Source organism: Papaver somniferum, chromosome 9, assembly GCF_003573695.1.
Source record: "Papaver somniferum cultivar HN1 chromosome 9, ASM357369v1, whole genome shotgun sequence".
Lineage (NCBI taxonomy): Eukaryota > Viridiplantae > Streptophyta > Magnoliopsida > Ranunculales > Papaveraceae > Papaver > Papaver somniferum.
The window spans coordinates 121,328,600-121,336,979 of NC_039366.1; the positions used below are offsets into that span (position 1 = coordinate 121,328,600).

General features: G+C 38.6%; 1 pseudogene; it reads right to left on the reverse strand.

The window, feature by feature from the left end:
- Positions 1-3,523: 3,523 nt before the first annotated feature.
- LOC113314556 lies at positions 3,524-3,623 on the reverse strand (annotated as a pseudogene).
- Positions 3,624-8,380: the final 4,757 nt, after the last annotated feature.

Here is an 8,380-nt window from a genome sequence, read left to right on the forward strand (position 1 = left end):
ACGAAAACAAGTGGGATCCTCATGAAATTTTCATAGAGAAACTTCTTGACCAAAAGAAAACATATCAACTTTACCTTAGATGATACCACAGATTCGAAACTTAGTGACTTCATCAAGGAGTTTATTAAGATAAAAGTTAACCCCTACATGTTCCACAAACATTTCTCCCCTCAAAGATATGGCAGTTAAGCACAAGTTCAAAAAGAACTCTCCCCCATAAAATGTCATTCCCGAAAGAACAACAAGAGTGACCTTTCTCCAAGGAGAAGGATTTATATATTGGATTTTAGAAATCCCACAAGGAGATACGAGCTAAGGACCAATCATTGAAAGTATCTGATAGACACGTTTTTGTGTCTAATTTGTCTCGATTTTATATATTGATAGTGCTCATTTTTGTACTTATTATGGTGTTTTATGTGTGTGTAGGTATTTTTGGCCAATAAACATTTTTGGAAAAATCGGCTCGAAAAGTTGTCCAAAGCACCCGGAGGAAGTGATTTTGCCCCCAGACTTTGGATAAGGGGCACCACCAGGCACCCCCTAGACAACTGCTATCGGTACCCCTACTCTGGATAGGGGCGCCTCTTCTTCTTCACAATTCAAACGAGTTCTTTTTGGCGGGAATTAATGCAGCAACGAAGCAACATTTGGAGTTGGATTTCTTGGATGATTTGGAGAGATTCAACTGCATATTTCTTTTGGGCTGGACTTCTTGGAGCATAACAGAGTTGGTATAAGGGATTGGACCAAACGAATTGGGTTGTATAAGCAGGGAGAAGCAAATAGAGGCGTTGAAAGTTTATCGGGTTCTGTTGCTGACTAGGCTTAGTTTTAGTCGGAGTTTGACGTGGAGATGGATTGGGATTCAGTTGATTCATTAAAACAGGATTGGTATGTGTCTCAGATTCGCAAAAATAGCAACAAATCTTCGAATCAATCAAAACAGAGGAGGAGAAGATATTACGGGCTTTGGTGAGTTTATATATGGCAGTTACATGATTCTGTTGGGTTTATTTCGAGATAGAATATTGCTCTAGCCTATTTGGAGTGTATACGGCTCATGTAAAAGCGTAAAGAAGATTTAGCAGGGAAAGAAATCCCGATACTTGAGGTGGAGGAAAAATAAGAATAACCGAAGATTTCTTGAGGTTTAATCGACCTGTGGGCTATAAAAGGAGCAGGGATAGGTCAAGGAAGGGTTACGTACACTTTGGGGAAGTTTAGGAGAGAACAGAAAGCTGAAATCACAAGTTGAAGTTTTGTTTTTGCTGCTGCAATACCTAGAACACGAAGAACATAAGACGCGCAAGAAACTGTCGCAGAAAAATATCGCTATTCAACAGCAGAACCTATTTATCGTTTATCAACTGTGATTGCCTAAGGTCTTTAGCTACTATTTCTCCTTTGTAACAGAGATTCTGTAACACACTCACGCTGTTGCAAATCGGCTGTGTTATTACTTTTCATCCTTTTAATCATCTTTTGTGCCATAAAAAAATATTTTAAGATCATGATTAATACAAGGAGCTAAACCCCATTGTTGAGGCGATAGAGGAAGCTATTTTTCCAACAAGAAGTGGTATATTCTATTTCATCTATTTATTGCAATTATTATTATGATTATTTGCCTTGAGCTGTAACTGAATATGATTTTTACTTGAGTGATTGTGATCTATTTTGATGAAGTATGCTTAGTTTATATACTTTTGATGCTTCATACTTTATATTTACAATTATTGCTTTTGAAAATCTACTTGTTGCAATATTTTAGAATCAAATTGAACGAGAAAATTGCATAAATATAAAGATTGGATTAAATCACTTTGAACTTGGAAAATAGTGGAATTTTAGAATTTAAGTCTATATTTTATCCTTCGCAAGTCTGAGAATCGAACCACTTTTACCACTATCTATAAAATACATCAATTTTTGGCGCCGCCGACGCGGATTTGATTTTAAGGTTTTAGACTTATTTTTCTTTTTTTTTTGTTAGGTTTTTATGATTTTTGTTCTTTTTTACGTTTTTGGGTATTTATATTTTGTCTACATGTTTTGGATCATAAAGAAAATTGAGCCAAGGAGTTTGGTGATTTCGTAAAGACTGGATCTTAAAGCATAAATACTTGGAGCGAAAGATTAAAGCGAAAAGAACGGAAAAGAAAAAATTTTCTTTTAATTATTTTATTTCTTAGGGTTTTGTTTATTTTTCCTTATTAAAAAAAAACTGTATTAGGTTTTATTATTTTTGTAATTTTTCTTTTCTTTTTGGACACTTTGGACTTTAAACTTTGGGACATTATTTTTAAACCCTACGTAAGGGTAGTTTAAATATAAACTGTGTGCGGAGAAGGATGGCGATTACGATATCGCCTCGGCCCCTCGGGTTCGTACATGACATAGGAGTTGTGGCCCGAGTCGACTTCAGCGGTTCTTCGCCCGTCTGGTACGGGAGGTAAGTTTTTCGAAACACCCGCGAATCCCCTGTTAGCGGGTTTAATGTATTCCTTCGTTTGCATATATGCTGAGGACTTGAAAACGGCTGCTTTAATTTCCTAGTAAAGGGCAAGGACTGGCCATACAAGATAAGGGTTCGGATTTCATCACCGTTCTCTTCTTGCCCGCCTTAGGAAAATAAAACTAAACGCGAACCTAAGCCTAAAATTTTGACTAGAACGAGACCTAAAGGGTAACGATCTTAATAGGAAAGTCGTTCTGAAAATATTGGTTACTCTTTTGAGCATACTTCGAAGTTCATGATGGTTTCTGTGAGTTGAATGCGTGACTGCGCCGCCTTATAATACCGATGAGGCCTTTGGATATCAAAGCTCCACCGAGCTTCCCTCGCTTCTATTAAACTTACTTTGACTCGGATTGATTCTAGAGGGGTTTGCTCAGATTGTAACGAGTTCCTTTTCGAAAGAATAGAAGCTGGTCTAGAAACAATCTAAGTGGAGCCATCATGCTTTTTGTTTGCTAGAAATTAATAGGTTTGATTTGGTTGAGTCATCCTTGTTTTGTGATTGTATAGAATTCCCTACCTTATTCTTTTGCATGCCTGAACGTAAAAGAGACGCCTTAGGTAGATTTGTTAAAGACAAACTTAGTAGTTCTAAGCGTATCGATTACCTCAATTTAGAAAGCCCGATTCTTGAAGATTTCGTTTTTGAACGTCCGTTTGAGGAGAAAATCCATGATACTCCAATAGTGCCAGAAATGGCAACTTTGAAAGCTTTGTTGAACCCTACTAGGACTACTCGTCCCTCGTGTATCAGGTTATCTGAAACTGAAGCAAATTATGAACTTAAGCCTGGAACCTTACAGTTGCTCCCAATTTGTAGTACCCTAAAAATTAGAAACCTTGATGATGATGCTTTGAAACTCAGGTTATTCCCCCTTTCCTTGAAAGATAAATACAAATCGTGGCTATATAGTTTGGTTTCCGGATCAATTGAAATATATGAACAACTTACATCTGCCATTCTGAACAAGTTTTTCCCTAGGCACAAAACATCGTCTATAAGGACGCAAATCTGCACATTTTCTCAACAGGAGGGAGAATCCTTGTATAGGTATTTGGAAAGGTTCAATGATCTATTAGTCCAATGTCCTCATCATGGTTTAGAAAAGGTTAGGTTAGTTCAGATCCTTTATGAGGGTTTAGATTATCCCACTACAACCACAGTAGAATCTATGTGTACAGGTGGGTTTGAAAACCAAACAGTTGATGATGCGATGACATATTTGCATGAAATCGCCGAAAAGACCCAACAATGGGAAAGTAATAGGGGACAGAAAACAATTCTTCTAGGCAGAGGAAACATTAATAGGGTAGAAGGAAACTTTGAATCAGATGCCAAAATTGCTGCTATAGCGAAAAGGTTAGAAGTTTTAGAAGTGGGTCACACTAGTGGTATATTAGAGCCTTTTTGGGAAGGCCGGAATAATGAAGAGTAAGCCAATGCTCTCTATAATAACACTAGATTCGATAACCGTCAGAAGTTTGACCCATATTCAGAAACCTATAATCCTGGTTGGAGAAACCATCCGAACCTTTCGCGGTCTAAGGGCCAGATTCAAGGTCAGTTTAGTAATTTTAATGCTCCCCCAGGTTTTGGTTCAGATAAGAACTCTTCAGGTCAGTTTCAGAACTCTTAAGAGAATAGAATGACGAGCTTAGAGGAATCTCTTAGTATATTGAGAAAGAGCCAGGATATGTTAGCACAGATCCAAGAAATGTTAGTAAAGAGCCAAGTTAGTTTTCAACAGGAAACCAAGCAGAACTTTCAAACTAATGCTCAGACTCTTGCTAAGTTAGAACTTCAAGTCGGCCAAATAGCTAAGACCTTAAGCGAGAGAGATAACGGAAGGTTCCCTAGTCAGACTAATCCCAATCCTAGAGGAGTTCATGAAGTAGGTGCAAAACCATCGAATCAATTGAATGCTGTTAGAACCCTTAGGAGTGGCAGAGTAGTAGAAAATCAGGTAACCATGCCCGATAGTGAACGTACTGTAGTTCACCCCTTAGGATCTCATTCCTCAGGATCTCATCCCTCAGGACCACTAGCTGAGGGGACTGATAAAATTTCCGATGATGCCAACTCGGTTCCTGAGAGGTCTGATTATGTGCTTAGAGCCCCATTTCTTCAGTTATTAGTACCAACAAAGAAGGAATCGAACTTTAATGACATATTGGAGGTTTTTAAGCAAGTTACCATAAACCTTCCTTTATTAGATGCAATTAGGCAAATTCCTGCTTATGCCAAGTTCCTCAAGGATATGTGTACGCGAAAGCGAAAACTTAGCGTCCATAAGAAAGCCTTCTTAGCTAGTCACGTAAGTTCAATCATTCAGAACACCACAATTCCAAAGTACAAAGACCCAGGTTCCCATACCATTGCTTGTACAATATGTAAACACCGGGTAGAAAAATCTTTACTTGACTTAAGAGCCAGTGTGAACTTAGTGTCGTACCATGTGTACTTACAACTAGGACTTGGTGAAATGAAACCTACTCAGATGACATTGCAGTTAGTTGATAGGTCTGTTAAAATTCCTCGAGGTGTTATTTAGGATGTTCTCATTGAGGTCGACAAGTTTATTTATCCAGTAGATTTCATGGTCTTAGATACCCAACCTGTCTCTGACCCAGAGAACCAGATACCTGTGATTTTAGGTCGCCCATTTTTAGCTACGTCTAATGCGATCGTTAACTGTCGAAATGGTGTGATGAATTTATCTTTTGATAATATGACTATGGAGATGAACATTTTTAACGTTAGTAAGCTACCTTATGAGCTAGATGACACGTGTGTCGAAGAGGTGAATATGATAGAATCCTTAGTTCAGGAGTCATTACCAAACATCTTATCTGAAAACCCGTTAGAAAATTGTTTATCCCATTTCGGTTTAGACTTTGACGACGATAGCACTATTGAACAGGTGAATGCTCTATTAGATTCTACCCCTGTGTTAGACACTGATAGATGGAAAGCTAGGTTCGAACCATTACCACTTTTTGAGAATACCCTAATTCCTTCTTTAGAAGAGCCTCCTAAGTTGGACCTTAAACCACTACCAGATACCCTGAAGTATGTGTTTTTAGGACCATCTGAGACTTTACCTGTGATAGTAGCTTCCGATTTGGATAGTGATCAGGAAAGTAGGCTAGTAAAAGTTCTTCAAGACAATAAGGAAGCTTTAGGGTGGACTATAGAAGACAGTAAGGGTATAAGTCCTACCGTTTTTATGCATCAGATTCATTTAGAAGAAGACTCCAAACCTTCTAGGGAGATGCAACGTCGGCTGAACCCTAACATGAAAGAGGTAGTTCGAAAAGAGGTGCTTAAGTTGTTAGATGCGGGTATTATCTACCCAATTTCAGACAGTAAGTGGGTCAGCCCCGTTCAGGTTGTTCCCAATAAATCAGGTATCATTGTAGTCCAGAATGATAACAAAGAGTTAATCCCAACCCGAGTGACCATGGGATGGCGTGTCTGTATTAACTATAGAAAATTGAACAAGGTCACAAGGAAGGATCACTTTCCCCTTCCTTTTATCGACCAAATGATAGAGAGATTAGCTGGATATAGTTATTATTGCTTTCTAGATGGATTTTCCGGATATAATCAGATCGTTATTGCCCCAGAAGACCAAGAGAAAACCACTTTTACCTGTCCCTTTGGTACCTTTGCGTATAGACACATGCCTTTTGGGCTTTGTAATGCCCCTGCGACCTTTCAGCGTTGTATGATGAGCATATTTTCTGATATGGTAGAACGGTTTTTAGAGGTCTTTATGGATGATTTTTCAGTGTTTGGTTCATCTTTTGATGAGTGCTTGCATCATTTGACATTAGTGTTGACTAGGTGTAAGGAAAAGAATTTAGTGCTTAATTGGGAAAAATGTCATTTCATGGTCAAATCAGGAATTGTGTTAGGGCACATTGTTTCTTCAAAGAGTATAGAGGTAGATAAAGCCAAAGTTGACCTTATTAAGACTTTACAGGTCCCAAAAACCATAAAATACATTAGGTCATTCTTAGGACATGCAGGTTTTTATCGTCGATTCATTAAGGATTTTAGCTTGATTTCTAGACCTCTTTGCAATTTACTTGCAAAAGACGTTAAGTTTGTCTTTGATGATGCTTGTTTAGAAGCTTTCGAGAAGCTTAAGACTTTACTCACTACCGCTCTCATAGTCCAGGCACCTAACTGGAACCTACCCTTTGAGATTATGTGTGATGCTTCAGATTATGCTATAGGCATCGTGTTAGGTCAGCGTGTTGACAAATTACTTCATGTGATTTACTATGCTAGCAAAACTCTGAATGATGCCCAGTTGAACTATACAACTACCGAGAAGGAACTGTTAGCCATCGTGTTTGCCTTGGATAAGTTTAGATCCTACCTATAGGTTCTAAGATCGTAATCTATACTGATCATGCTGCTTTGAAATACCTTTTGTCTAGGAAGGATACCAAACCTAGATTGATTAGGTGGATCCTATTGTTACAAGAATTTTCTCCAGACATTAGAGACAAAAAGGGTGCTGAAAATGTAGTAGCAGACCACTTATCTAGGCTAGTTTTTAGTTCCCCTAGTGATTCCCTTCCTATAAGGGACAACTTTCCTGATGAACAATTGTTCTCTGTTTCCCAATCACCTTGGTATGCAAATATAGTGAATTATCTTGTTACTGGTCGAACCCCTCAACATTGGGGTAAACAAGATCGTTCTAGGTTTTTAGCCGAGGTTAAGCATTTCTTTTGGGACGATCCTTATTTTTTAAAGTATTGTCCAGACCAGATTATTAGGAGATGCGTACCTGAGAGTGACCAGTCCAGTATTCTTTCCTTTTGTCATGAACATGCTTGTGGGGGTCATTTTAGTACTAAGAAGACTTCTGCTAAGATATTGCAGTGTGGTTTTTACTGGTCTTCGTTGTTTAAGGACTCCCATAGTCACTGTGTGTCTTGTGATCGTTTCCAGAGGTTAGGGACCATTTCCCATAGAAATATGATGCCTTTGAACCATATTTTAGTGATTAAGGTCTTTGATGTGTGGGGCATTGATTTTATGGGTCCATTTCCTAATTCTTTGGGTTATCTTTACATACTTGTCGCTGTATACTATATGTCTAAGTGGGTTGAGGCGGTTCCGTGTAAAACAAATGACCATAGGGTCGTAATTAAGTTTTTGAAAGAGAATATACTTACACGTTTTGGTACACCGCGAGCTATAATTAGTGATGGGGGTTCACACTTTTGTAATAGACTGTTTGCTCTGTTAATGAAACAACATGGTATTGCCCAAAAAGTAGCTACCCCGTATCACCCACAGACTAGTGGTAAGGTAGAGGTTTCCAATAGGAAAATTAAGCATATTTTAGAGAAAACAGTTAATCCCAATAGGAAATACTGGTCGTCGAGGCTTACTGATGCCTTATGGGTTTACCGTACTGCGTTTAAGACACCCATTGGAATGTCACCCTACTATTTAGTATTTGGCAAGGCATGTCACTTGCCTGTTGAGTTAGACCATAGAGCCTATTGGGCTATTAAGCAGCTAAACTTTTCACTTGACAAGGCAGGAGCTCACAGAAAGCTCCAGCTCAATGAGTTGGACGAGATTCGTAGAGATGCATACGATAGTGCTAAGGAGTATAAGAACAAAATGAAACTTGTGCATGATAAGAATATTTTACGGAAGTCATTTTCTCCAGGTCAAAAAGTTCTTCTGTATGACACTCGTTTAAATCTGTTCCCAAAGAAACTGCGCTCTCGGTGGACCGGTCCTTTTGTGGTCCGTACTGTTTTTCCTCATGGCGCTGTTGAGATTAAGACATCAGATGGTAGTACTTCTTCAAAGGTTAACGGTCA